Source organism: Hylobates moloch, unplaced genomic scaffold (genome assembly GCF_009828535.3).
Source record: "Hylobates moloch isolate HMO894 unplaced genomic scaffold, HMol_V3 SCAFFOLD_20, whole genome shotgun sequence".
Taxonomy (NCBI): domain Eukaryota; kingdom Metazoa; phylum Chordata; class Mammalia; order Primates; family Hylobatidae; genus Hylobates; species Hylobates moloch.
The window spans coordinates 28904595-28917099 of NW_026652295.1; the positions used below are offsets into that span (position 1 = coordinate 28904595).

Below are 12505 nucleotides of genomic sequence, written 5' to 3' on the forward strand. Positions count from 1 at the left end.
ATCTCGGCTCACTGCAAGCTCTGCCTCCCAGGTTCACGCCATTCTCCTGCATCAGCCTCCCAAGTAGCTGGGACTACAGGCGCCCGCCACCACACCCGGCTAATTTGTTGTTGTTGTTGTTGTTGTTGTTGTTGTTGTTTTTTTGAGACAGAGTCTTGCTCTGTCACCCAGGCTGGAGTGCAGTGGCACGATCTCGGCTCACTGCAAGCTCCGCCTCCCGGGTTCACGCCATTCTCCTGCCTCAGCCTCTCCGAGTAGCTAGGACTACAGGCCCCTGCCACCACGCCCGGCCAATTTTTTGTATTTTTAGTAGAGATGGGGTTTCACCATGGTCTCGATCTCCTGACCTCGTGATCTGCCCACCTCGGCCTCCCAAAGTGCTGGGATTACAAGCGTGAGCCACCGCGCCTGGCCTAATTTTTTGTATTTTTAGTACAGATGGGGTTTCACCATGTTAGCCAGATGGTCTCGATCTCCTGACCTCGTGATCTGCCCGCCTCGGCCTCCCAGAGTGCTGGAATTACAGGCGTGAGCCACCGTGCCTGGCCTATTTTGCCTGTTTTATCTTCGAACACGGGGCTGTGCAGGGTACGAGGTCCTGGTGTCCAAGGAGGGTGACCTTAAAAGGAGACAAAAGATAACCCACTGAACTACACATTACAGTTGTCACCAGAGAAGTTTGGACAGTATGTGCCCAAAGACCACCTGGTGAAAAGAGGAGTCTCCTCCACTCCAGGCCCAGGTAATAGATCCTCATGTTCAGGAGGAGGCATGGCTACTTTCACACAGTGAGGGTGGAAGTGTGTGTGGAAGCCAGAGATCCACCTGGGGGCCTTCTGGTTTCCCTTACCTCATTGTAAGTGTGAGCAGAATCATCCAGCAATTCAGCCTGAGAGGATTTGATTTCCAAAGGCCCAGACCCGTCAGGCAGAAGTTTTGAGTCACACTCCTGGGTAATCTCCCAAGGCCCTGCAACTGTGCTGTAACATCCTCAGTGGCATTAGTGCTGAGGCTCTGCTTCCTATGGGCTGTTCCCAACCACTGATGGGTCATACCAGTGACACGAAAGCAGGACATTCCTGGGAGACAGGGGACTCCTCTGATGACCAAGTGTAGCTCAAGGACTCCTCCGTGGCCTTGCTTAACTATCCTTAGATTGCCTTTGGTCTAGGACACATTCAGTAAACCTTCTCTCCTTCTGTCCATCACTGGGGGTCACACTTGCATCTTGGTCTGTTGCCTTTCCCAGGGTAACCTGTCTCCCTCACCATATCTTCTGACAGGTGTGTCCCCTAATAAAATGGTGTAACTTTAATCCCATGATGGAACTTGCTTTTTGGAGTATTTGGACTACAAAATCACTTTCATCTGCACACCAGTGTCCTCTAACTCATTCCAATTTGTAAAATCCTTTTGTTTATTCAACTTCTTCTATCTGCATTGGCAAAATTTTGCTGGTGTTTGTATTATGCTTTTGAGTTTGTTGACGTTTGTGGCTTTATGTCTCTAAATTTGGGGGTAGTTTGTTACACAGCAATGGATAACTAACGAAGCCCTCTTACATTTCCATTATACTATAGAGGTTAACTACATCTGTTTTATTTCCTCCCATTTTGATAATATTAGCCATATATAGGATTTCTAGTTTCTCAAGACCTGTTCTTTTCTTTATTTTAGCTTCTTTTCTCCTTTGTTCCTTCCCTTTCTCCTTCCTTCTGTCCCTCCCTCCCTCTTTCTTCTCTATTTCCATTCAACCTCTCACTCTCCCTCCTTCTCGCTCCCCGTTCTTTCCCCTTCCTTCTTTTCTTCTTTCACTTTTCCTTCTGTTCCTCCTTCTTTCCCTCCCTTCCTCCATTTTTTCCTATCTATTATGAAATCTTCCTAGCATATAAAATAACCCTATGTGATTGTGCTATCAGTAAGCATTTTGTGAATCTATATGTCAAAAGTATAATGCCACGGTATATAAGAAACAAGTACTTTGGGAGGCCGAGGCGGGCAGATCACGAGGTCAGGAGATTGAGACCACGGTGAAATCCCGTCTCTACTAAAAAAATACAAAAAATTAGCCGGGCAGAGAGGCTGAGGCAGGAGAATGGCGTGAACCCAGGAGGCGGAGCTTGTGGTGAGCCGAGATTGCGCCACTGCACTCCAGCCTGGGCGACAGAGTGAGACTCCGTCTCAAAAAAAAAAAAAAAAAAAAAAGAAACAAGTAAACAACAGGAAGTTATTAACAGAGTCTGAATAAAAATGCCTGCTATAATTCTACTGCCAAGACAGTGGCTTTTAACTCAATTCCTCCAATGCAGTGTTTTCAGAACACATCATCAACATCAAGTATTACACATTTATTGTAAAAGTTTAAGTAGCCAAAATCACTTTGGAAATCATATTATCATTATCTAGTATGGTTAAAGTCCATACAACGTATCATGCAACCAACCCATTCCTAATTATCCACTCTGGGGGGCTTTCTTACCTATGTGCCCAGGAGACATGCACACTAATGTTTATAGCAAAAACTGGAATCAGCTACATTTACATCAATAGGAAAGTAGTGAAATTGTGGTATAACCATAAAATGTAAACCTTCAGTAATAAAAATGAATGAATGACAGTCTCCCACACCACAGATAACTCCTACACATAATGTGGAAAATAAATGCAGTAGGAATTTGCTGTACAGGAAGCTTAAAAACCAGCAAAACTAACTGATATTTGGTTTGGGGATATATATATATACTTATTTCAAAAATTGTTAAAGAAATACAAATGAATAATAATCACAGATTCAGGATAGAGCCTCCTTCTGGGGGATGTGAATGGGCAGCAGCCTAGGGGAGCTTTACAGGTTCTGTGTTTTACACCAGCGCTGGGCACCCTGGTAGTTACTTCACTGTAATTCCTAAACAGAGTTTTCCAAATTAAAATATACCTGTTTTTTTATAGAAATGAAAGAGAAAAGAATTCCAAGGTTCATTTCAAGGATCCTTTCTTTTTTTTTTTTTTTTTTTTGAGACGGAGTCTTGCTCTGTCGCCCAGGCTGGAGTGCAGTGGTGCAATCTCGGCTCACTGCAAGCTCCGCCTCCCGGGTTCCCGCCATTCTCCTGCCTCAGCCTCTCCAAGTAGCTGGGACTACAGGCGCCCGCCACCACGCCCGGCTGATTTTTTTTTGTATTTTTAGTAGAGACGGGGTTTCACCGTGGTCTCGATCTCCTGACCTCGTGATCCGCCCGCCTCGGCCTCCCAAAGTGCTGGGATTACAAGCGTGAGCCACCGCGCCCAGCCGTTTTCAAGGATCCTTAACAAGAACTACTTACATTGGAAGAAAACCACACAGAATTGTAAGGAGCCATGTGACAGAGAGGACCAGGATGCCATGAAAGTGGCCTTGGCTAAAAATAGGTCATTTGATCCTTGGCTCACTAGCATCTCTCTAGATTTTCAATTATACAATGTTCAATCTGCTGTGTAAGGTAATTCCATCTTGCGAAGGATTTGATGTTACATTTTACCACACATACAACTGAAATAACTTTTACAGAATTGGAAATGCACATCATTGATCAAAACAAATGAAACAAGAAAAGAGTAGGAAGGAATACCCAGTGATGGAACAGCAAATATCAATGGAAAACAGAAAAGGACTGCTAAAAAGAAAAAAAAATCAGAAGCACATAATAGCAGTGCTATATAGAATAACAGTGGTGTCCAAATCACTTCTATCACATCTCATTGAATACCACAACAAAAGATGTTAAGTTTACTATAGAATGCCCACTGAATAGCCAGTATTTGAAAAAAAAAACTTGTTTCTCAATTCGAGCTAACCATTTCGGGCTATGGCATCAAGCCAAAGTTATTGGCATCATGTTAAGCTAGATGTGTTGATCAAAGTATGAGATTCACATTTTTGTAAATGAAAAGCAATTTGATTAAGCAATTTTTTCCTAAGTGAAAGCAAGTTTGCTAGAGAAGTAAAGAAACAAAAGAACGGCCATGCCATAGAGCAGAGGTTTTTTTTTTAAGTGTAGGCAAATGTTTAGTGAAGATGATATTTCAATAAGAAAATTGGTGCTCGGGGCATATTTCCACTAAATTTGAGACAACTTAGACGAAACAAAGACTTATTTTCCAGGCGTTAGTTTTATGGCACTGAAGTCTTGGAACGATTTGATCTAGTTACTCTATGTTCTCAACTGTGTTAACTCATTGAGGAGAACATTGTTATTTAATAACAACGATATTGGCAAGAAAAACTCAGAGATATTGTTGTATCTCCTTTCTCTGTCTCCAACTGTTTTCCCCTCAGCACCCAAGGCTCTGTGATGTCTCAAACTTTTAATCATGAATTTAAAAAGAGAAGCTTATCATGGAATTAGAAAAAAACTAATTTAAAATTCATATGGATTCAAAAAGAGCTCGTATACACAGGAGAATCCTAAGCAAAAAGAAAAAGCTGGCGGCATCAGGCTACCCAACTTAAAACTCTACTACAAGGCTACAGTAACCAAAACAGCATAATACTGGTACAAAAACAGGCACATAGACCAATGGAACAGAATAGAGAACTCAGAAAGGAGACCACATATCTACAACTATTTGATCTTCAACAAACCTGACAAAAACAAGCAATGGGGAAAGGATTCCCTATTTCATAAATGGTGCTGGGAGAACTGGCTAGCCATATGCAGAAAATTGAAACTGGACCCCTTCCTTATACTTTACACAAAAGTTAACTCAAGATGGATTAAAGATTTAAATGTAAAACCCAAAACTAGAAAAACCCTGGAAGAAAATCTAGGCAATACCATTCAGGACATAGGCATGGACAAAGATTTTATGATTAAATCTCCAAAAGCATCTGCCACTAAAGCAAAAATTGACAAATGGGATCTAATTAAACAAAAGAGCTTCTGCACAGCAAAAGAAACTATCATCAGAGCAAACAGACATCCTACAGAATGGGAGAAAATTTGTGCAATCTATCCAACTGACAAAGGTCTAATATTCAGAGTCTACAAAGAACTTAAGCAAATTTACATGAAAAAACAACAACTTCATTAAAAAGTGGACAAAGGACATGAATGGAAACTTCTCAAAAGAAGACGTACATGTGGCCAACAAAAATATGAAAAAAAGGTCAACATCACTGATCGTTACAGAAATGCAAATCAAAACCACAAATGAGATACCATCTCATGCCAGTCAGAATGGCAATTATTAAAAAGTCAAGAAACAACAGATGCTGGCGAGGTTGCAGAGAAATAGGAATGCTTTTACATGGTTGGTGGAAAAGTAAATTGGTTAATCCATTGTGGAAGACAGTGTGGTGATTCCTCAAAGATTTAGAACCAGAAATACCATTTGACCCAGCAATCCCATTACAGGGTATATACCCAAAGGAATATAAATCATTCTATTATAAAGGTATATGCATGTTTACATTCTTTGCAGTACTATTCACGATAGCAAAGACATGGAATCAACCCAAATGTCCATCAATGATGGACCAGATAAAGAAAATATGGTATATATACACCATAGAATATTATGCAGCCATAAAAAGGAATGAGATCAAGTCCCTTGCAGGGATATGGATGAAGCTGGAAGCCATTATCCTCAGAAAACTAACACAGGAACAGAAAACCAAACACCACATGTCATCATTTATAATTGGGAACTGAGCAATGAGAACACATGGACCTAGGGAGAGGAACATCACACCCTGGGGCCTGTTGGGGAGGGTGGTGGTGATGGGGGATCATTAGCAAAAATAGCTAACGCATGCCAGGGTTAATCCCTAGGTGATGGGTTGATAGGTGCAGCAAACCACTACGACACACGTTTACCTATGTAACAAACCTGCACATCCTGCACATGTACCCTAAAACTTAAATTAAATTAAAAGACAAGCTTAAAGAGTTAATGAAAAATAATTAGATAAAAGAAGACTTTGATTTTCAAAAACCTGAAACAATAGTTATAATTTTGCTTTTAACATATATTCAAATTCTTTGATACTGTTCCTTTCCAGAGATGCAGCTTAATTCCCTCTCTTGAGTGTGGCTTGGACTTAATGAGGCACTTCTGATATGGCCTGGTTCTGTGTTCCCACCCAAATCTCATCTTGAATGGTCATGCAAATCGTAATCCCTACCTATTGGGTGAGGGACCTCATGGGAGCTGATTGGATCATGGGGGCGGTGCCCCCATGCTGTTCTCGTGATACTGAGGGAATTCTCATGAGATCTGATGGTTTTATAAGGGGTTTTTCCCTGCTTCATTCTGCATTTCTCCCTCCAGCCACCATGTGAATGTAGGGAGATCCCCTGAAACTATTGCTATGGAATAAAAGATGAAATGCTCCTGATTATTGTAAATACAAAATTCCATACAGAATTGTGTAAAGACAATGCCAGCTCAGACTGCCAGAATGAGCCAACAGTGTGTGATGTGCTTCCCCCTGAAGAGAGCCTACAAACGGACGTGCAGTCAGGAAGGTTTCACATCACCAAGATTCCTATCCCAGAAAAGCAGATGTTCATAGCTCTGGGAATGGAATGCGACCCTTGTGGAGAGCCTATAAACGGATGCATGGGGGGGCACCTGTTCATATGGATAAGATAGGGCTATAAATGCCCTTATCTTGCCACAGCTCTTCTAGGACTCTTTAGGGTTAAGGCATACCCCCTTCTGATAATTTCTGGTCTAACCAGTTGTCTAGCTTCACGTCCTCTTTCTAATGATTGTTTGTAACCAGCTTTTGCTGCAACTGTTACTGCTGATTAATATCTTGCTAATCATAGGTTATGGAAAGACCGTGTTTCTGTTTTAAGGCTCCGTTAGAAATTACTGATGCACACACTATATTGTAAATTCTTATCTCTGTATACTGTACTTCTGCATATAGATGTTACGTTAAAGAATTACTTCATCCCCTTGTGACCATCTCACCTCATAATCAAATGACCCTAAATCCCTCACTAACCTACCCCCGCCGTCACTAAACTTAATAATAAATGCTGATATATCCAGTGCATTGGCAGCATCATGCGACAAGAAGGCAGTGACCCCTGGACCCAGCTTTCACTATCTTGTGTGTGTCTATTATTTCTTGACCTGCCGATCCACCTGGGAACAAAGAAAGAGCCCCATTGCATTGCGGGCTGCTGGCCAGATGCTGCAATATGTGAAGAAGGATGTGTTTGCTTCCACTTCTGCCATGACTGTAAATTTCCTGGGGTAGGCTCCTCAGCCTTGCAGAACTGTGAGTCAATTAAACCTCTTTCCTTTATAAATTACTCAGTCTCAGGTATTTCTTTATAGCAGTGTGAGAACAGACTAAAACAACTTCTAACTTCTAACAACATAGAATAATGCTGACATAACAGTTTGTGACTCAGTGTAGAACATAAAACTCACTGCGGCTTCCACCTTCTCTCTCTCTGTCTCTGGGATCATGAGCTCTGGGGGAAGCCAGCTGCTGTGCCACAAGCAGCCCTGCAGGAAGGTCCATGTGGCTAAGAACTGAGGCCTTCTGGGAACAGATATCAAGGAACTAGGCCTTTTCCAACAGCCATGTGACTGATCTGTGTTTCTTGTGAATCCTCAGCCCCAACATAGCCCTCAGATGATGCAGCCCTTGGCTGACAACTGGACTGCAACCCTGTGAGAGGCCCTGAGCAAAAAGCACTCAGGGAAACCTTTCCTGGGTTCCTAACCATTGGAAACTGTGGGACATGATGAATATTTGTTGTTTTGAGTGAAGTTTTACATAATTTGTTATGCAATAGTAAATAACTAATACGTTTTCACAAGAGAGGATGTATTATTATACATTAAATTGCATTTGCTCTAAATGTATCATCATCATTATTATTTTTGAGACAAGGTCTCACTCTGTCTCCTAGGCTGGGGTGCAGTGGCATGATAACCATGCACTGCAGTGTCAACCTCCTGGGCTCAAGGGACCCTCTGATCTCAGCGTCCCGAGTAGCTGGGACTACAGGCATGAACCACCATGCCTGGCTAATTTTTTAATTTTTTGTAGAGATGGGGGTTTCACCGTGTTGCCCAGGCTGATCTTGAACTTCAGGAGTCAACAAATCTGCCTTCCTCTGCCTTCCACAGTGCTAGGATGGCAGGTGTGAGCCACCACACCTGGCCTAAATTAATTATAAGATATTAAACTTGTAACTTAGTTTTAAAAGGTAAGGAGAATTTCCATGGCTGAAAAGGATGTATTTTATGACCGTTCACAATGATCCCTTTACTTGAACTTCAATTTCCAACTATGTCCCAATTAAACACAAAAGGAAGATTCAACTCTTTCTAGGCTGATTCTATGATGGCCCAGCTCCTGGTCATTCACCTTCCTCCAGTTACTCAACCAACTCTAATGTAGGTGCTGCTGTGAAGGGATTTAGCAGATATAATTAAGGGCCTCAATTAGTTGACTTTAGTCTGGGTTTATCCTGCTTGGACTGTCCTAATCAGGTGACCCCTTGAAAGGACTGGGTTCTTCCTGATCATAGAGATTCACAGTGTGAGAGGGACTCAGCATGAGGGGTTTCCTCCACCATGGGGTTTGAAAATGAAGGGGTTGTGAGCCGGGCTTGGTGGCCCATGCCTGTAATCACAGCACTTTGGGAGGCTGAGGTGGGTGGATCACGAGGTCAGGAGATCAAGACCATCCTGGCTAACACGGTGAAACTTTGTTTCTACCAAAAATACAAAAAAAAAAAAAGGCCAAGCGTAGTGGCTGGCACCTGTAGTCCCAGCTACTCGGGAAGCTGAGACAGGAGAATGGCGTGAACCTGGGAGGTGGAGCTGGCAGTGAGCTGAGATCACGCCACTGCACTCTAGCCTGGGCGACAGAGTGAGACTCCATCTCAAAAAAAAAAAAAAGAAGAAAAGAAAAGAAAAGAAAATGAAAATGAAGGGGCTGTGTAGGAAAGAAAGCTGGTGGGCATCAGGAATTGAATGCAGCCCTCCTTGTTCTCTACATTGACAGCCAGCAAGGAACAGGGACCTCAGTCTTACAACTGCCAGAAACTGCATTCCGCCACCTCTGTGTAAGCCTGGAGGAGGATTCAAAATGAAAACACAGCTTTTGGAAGCCCAGAACAGGGATTCTATCCATATCTTGCCCAGATTTCTGACCAAGGAACTATAAACAGATAAATGGGTGTTGTTTCACCAGGCATGGTAGTGCACTAATGTACCTGATGAATTGATATACACACTAGTTGCATAAAATAAAATCTTTCTGAACTTTTTCAGTGTTTTACATTTTATAATTATCTGTGATGCAATTTAATGCACTCATATTTCATTCATTCTGCCAACAAAAATTAATTTAGTCCCTACAATGAACCAGGTATGCCCTCATATGTTCACATGCCTGACCCTCCAGAAGCTTCATAAGACTGAGATGGAGCCACTGGAGTGTTTTAAGTGGAGAAATAACACACTCTAACTCACAGGAGCAGGACCACTGTGGAGAGAACAGTCAAGTAGCAGGTCATAGGATAGTGCTAGTGTCACAATTCATGAGTGACAGTGTGGTGGGGACAAAAGGGAGAGGAGGGCCTGAAGGATGAGAGGGATGGAGGGAAGGGCTGGAGAAGCAGGAGGTGAGGAAAAGGAGCAGAGGAAAGAATTTGAAAGCAGCAGAATTCTTAGGTTTAAATACATTGTTTTATGGATTTTAATACATCCATCTACAGAGTCTCGCTGGGTGTCCTTGACAATTGGCCTTTAATACCTTATGTGGGTCTGCCTAAAAACTAATTGTTTTTTATGTTAATCAGGTTTAAAAAATACTAAGTGTTCCTGTAAAATATACACAACACTTAAAAGTGGATACTTGTAAAAACAGGCAGTGCATGAGCACTAGTGAGGGGCACTGTGACTGCACTGAACAGTTGCAACTTTGAGGTGAATAATGCCTGTAATGGCTCCTGGTTGCAACATATAGTAACACAGTGGCTACTTTGTATTGAGGAGATGTCCTGGACTCACACAGAAACTCAGGGCTATGGAATAATGGTAAATTTAAAATACGACAAGCAGGAGTCACAGATACATTGTCTGGGAAAGTGAAACTTAGTGGCTTTGTGAGTCCTGTTGTAACGCTTTTGGACACATTTATAAATCAAGGGGCCAAAGTCACATTTTTTACCTATTAGATTCCTGATCATTCAGGGGTTACCAAGATTCTGCTACCCAATGTATTTAATAAACAAAGAGCAAACTGGTCTCTATTCTGTCTCATGCACTCAGGCGCAACTTTTCCCGATTAAAAACAAAAACGACAACAACAAAAATCTACACCTCCATTCCCAGAGCAAGCTCACTCTCTGTCACCAAGCTCCGTGGGGTGAGTTTTCTTCTAGAAGAGTCCAGGTGGACAGGTAAGGAGTGGGAAGCAGGAAGTCCAGTTCAGGGACGGAGATTCCGGGATGAAAAGTGAAGGGAGAGGGACGGGCCCAATGCCGAGGGTTTCTCCCTGGTTTCTCAGACAGCTCTTGGGCCAAGACTCAGGGAGACATTGAGACAGAGCGCTTGGCACAGGAGGAGCGGGGTCAGGGCGAAGTCCCAGGGCCCCAGGCGTGGCTCTCAGGTCTCAGGCTCCGAAGGCGGTGTATGGATTGGGGAGGCCCAGCCTTGGGGATTCCCCATCTCCGCAGTTTCTCTTCTTCTCACAACCTGCACCGGGTCCTTCTTCCTGGATACTCACGACGCGGACCCAGTTCTCACTCCCATTGGGTGTCGGGTTTCTAGAGAAGCCAATCAGTGTGGTCGCGGTCCCGGTTCTAAAGACCGCAGACACCCACCGGGACTCAGATTCTCCCCAGACGCCGAGGATCGCGGTCATGGCGCCCCGAACCCTCCTCCTGCTACTCTCGGGGGCCCTGGCCATGACCCAGACCTGGGCGGGTGAGTGCGGGGTCGGGAGGGAAACGGCCTCTGCGGGGAGGAGGGAGGGGCCCGCCTGGCGGGGGCGCAGGACCCGGGGAGCCGCGCGGGGAGGAGGGTCGGGCGGGTCTCAGCCACTCTTCGCCCCCAGGCTCCCACTCCCTGAGGTATTTCTTCACCTCCGTGTCCCGGCCCGGACGTGGGGAGCCCCGGTACCTCGAAGTCGGCTACGTGGACGACACGCAGTTCGTGCGGTTCGACAGCGACGCCGCAAGCCAGAGGACGGAGCCGCGGGCGTCGTGGGTGGAGCAGGAGGGGCCGGAGTATTGGGACCGGGAGACACAGATCTCCAAGGCCAACGCACAGCGTGACCGAGTGGACCTGGGGACCCTGCGCCGCTACTACAACCAGAGCGAGGCCGGTGAGTGACCCCGGTCCGCAGCGCAGGTCACGACTCCTCCCCATTCCCCACGGACGGGCCGGGTCGCCCACAGTCTCTGGGTCCGAGATCCACCCCGAAGCCGCGGGACCCCGAGACCCTTGACCCGGGAGAGGCCCAGGCGCCTTTACCCGGTTGCATTTTCAGTTTAGGCCAAAAATCCCCGCGGGTTGGTCGGGGCGGGGCGGGGCTCGGAGGACAGGGCTGACTGCGGGGGCGGGGCCAGGTTCTCACACCATCCAGATAATGTATGGCTGCTACGTGGGGCCCGACGGGCGCTTCCTCCGCGGGTACCGGCAGGACGCCTACGACGGCAAGGATTACATCTCCCTGAACGAGGACCTGCGCTCTTGGACCGCGGCGGACACGGCGGCTCAGATCACCAAGCACAAGTGGGAGGCGGCCGGTGTGGCGGAGCAGGACAGAGCCTACTTGGAGGGGACGTGCGTGGAGTGGCTCCGCAGATACCTGGAGAACGGGAAGGAGATGCTGCAGCGCGCGGGTACCAGGGGCCACGGGGTGCCTCCCTGATCGCCTGTAGATCTCCCGAGCTAGGCTCCCACAAGGAGGGGAGGAAAATGGGACCAACACTGGAATATCGCCCTCCCTCTGGTTCTGAGGGAGAAGAATCCTTCTGGGTTTCCAGATCATGTACCAGAGAGTGACTCTGAGGTTCCGCCCTGCTCTCTGACACAATTAAGGGATAAAATCTCTGAAGGAATGAAGGGAAGACGATGCCTCGAATACTGATCGGGGTTCCCTTTGACACCGGCAGCAGCCTTGGGCCCCGTGACTTTTCCTCTCGGGCCTTGTTCTCTGCTTCACACTCAATGTGTGTGGGTGTCTGAGTCCAGCTCTTCTGAGTCCCTCAGCCTCCACTCAGGTCAGGACCAGAAGTCGCTGTTCCCTCCTCAGGGAATAGAAGATTATCCCAAGTGCCTGTGTCCAGGCTGGTGTCTGGGTTCTGTGCTCTCTTCCCCATCCCGGGTATCCTGTCCATTCTCAAGATGGCCACATGCGTGCTGGTGGAGTGTCCCATGACAGATGCAAAATGCCCGAATGTTCTGACTCTTCCCGTCAGACCCCCCCAAGACACATATGACTCACCACCCCATCTCTGACCATGAGGCCACCCTGAGGTGC

General features: G+C 45.7%; 1 pseudogene; it reads left to right on the forward strand.

The window, feature by feature from the left end:
* The first annotated feature begins 10650 nt into the window (after positions 1-10650).
* Positions 10651-12437, forward strand: LOC116460056 (HLA class I histocompatibility antigen, A alpha chain-like; annotated as a pseudogene).
* Positions 12438-12505: the final 68 nt, after the last annotated feature.